This window comes from Microtus ochrogaster, chromosome 18 (genome assembly GCF_000317375.1).
Source record: "Microtus ochrogaster isolate Prairie Vole_2 chromosome 18, MicOch1.0, whole genome shotgun sequence".
Classification (NCBI taxonomy): Eukaryota; Metazoa; Chordata; class Mammalia; order Rodentia; family Cricetidae; genus Microtus; species Microtus ochrogaster.
Window position 1 is genome coordinate 32,244,419 of NC_022020.1, and position 1,947 is coordinate 32,246,365.

Sequence of the window (1,947 nt, forward strand, 5' to 3'; positions counted from 1 at the left end):
ATGACAACTTAGGCTGGAGAGGATGTGGGGTAAAGGGAACACTTCTGCATTGCTGGTGGGAATGTAAGCTGGTACAGCCCCTCTGGATGTCAGTGTGGTGATTTCTCATAAAATTAGGAAACAACCTTCCTGAAGACTCAGTAATACCACTTTTGGGTATATATCTAAAGGATGCTCAATCGTGCCACAACGACACGTGCTCGACAATGTTCAAAGCAGCTTTGTTTGTCATAGCCAGAACCTGGAAACAACCTAAATGCTCCTCCACTGAAGAATGGATAAGGAAAATGTGGTACATTTACACAATGGAGTACTACACAGCAGAAAAAAATAATGACATCTTGAGTTTTGCAGGCAAATGGATAGAGCTAGAAAACATCATATTGAGTGAGGTAACCCAGACCCAGAAAGACAATTATCACATGTACTCCCTAATAGGTGGTTATTAAACATAAAGCAAAGAAAACCAGCCCACAAATCACAATGCAAGAGAACCTAGACAAGAATGAGGACTCGTGGAGTGACACCCGTAGACCTAATCTACATGGGAAGTAGAAAAAGACAAGATCTCCTGAGTAAATTGGGAGCATGGAAACCTTGGGAGAGGGTTGAAGCAGGGAAGAGGCAGGGAGGGGAGCTGAGAAAAATGTAGAGCTCAATAAAAATCAATAAAAAAATAAAAATAAAACAATCCTTCAGGCAAATGCATCAGGGTCTCAAGAAAGGAACAAAAAATTGGAGCACAATCCCCAAAGCCCTTTGAGTCATTTGTATTAAATATACAAGCATTTGACTTTCGTATATGAACTCAAGAGTAGGAACAGAATGGAGGTCTTAGCATATTTTTTTAAACAAATCACGGACTACATCATGAGGGTTGCCTTCTGTCTGAGAACCATGGAAGCTTATGTGCTTTATCATTCACTGAAAAAATAATCAATTCTCCACATTTTGTTTTTCCTTCTCCTTTCTTTTGAAATGAGACAACCACGGTTTATTAGGTAAAACACAGTAGATGGTTCCACTAATATCTCTGAGTTTCAGTCTTGTCCTAAGGAAGGAAACCTTCACTGGGAACACTCATCCCTTAGAGGACCCTTAACCTATATAGAGAAATTGACCCTAGCCGTGAACTTCTACCGAGGCTTCAGGCAAATCTTCACAAGAAAAATAGTAAGAGAAAGGCTAGGAAAAGCCCAAGATGGAATTGCCCAGATGCCATGGTTTTCCTTCAGGTGATCGATTTGATCACAAGGGCAATATAAATTTAGTTAGAAGAAAAAGTGAGTGAAATTTATCTCATTGCTGAGAGACTAACCTTTCATAAGGATGCTCCCTGGGACTCCGACGCTGTGTATTGTTAACCTAACTGTTCCCTTAGTAACCATCATTATCCAGTAGTACCAGAAAAAAAAGTTTTTGCACATCTCTTTCAGGATAATTGTCATTTCTGTCATAAGTTCACAGGAAAAGCTACTCAAACCACTTTCACACAATTACATCTTCTTACTTATATCGCCTACAAAGAGGCTCCTGTTCGTTACCAGTAATACCACCTCTCCAGTATGCATTGATCATAAATTGTTTTGAATCTGCCCATTTTCTTTGGGACCCTCTAAAACATGAGACTTCTCCATGTCACCTCAGAATGGTTCCAGAGAACTCTCTTCTGAGTATAAATATCCAGGGGCTGAAATACTGCTGTAAACCTACAAGACTCTGTAGACTTCTCCTTATGTGGAAGACAGTATTATCTGTTCTGCTCCAGAAATCAACAAGTCAGTATAGCATTGTGTCTACCTCCTAAATCTTCTAAGTATGCCAAAAAGAATTTCTAGGTTTGTGGCTATATTACTAATATGAAGTATTGTACCAGACTTTCTTTAAGGCCACCATGGAGCTCCCAAATCATGACATGGAGAATTATTAGTTAGGAATGCTTTGCCT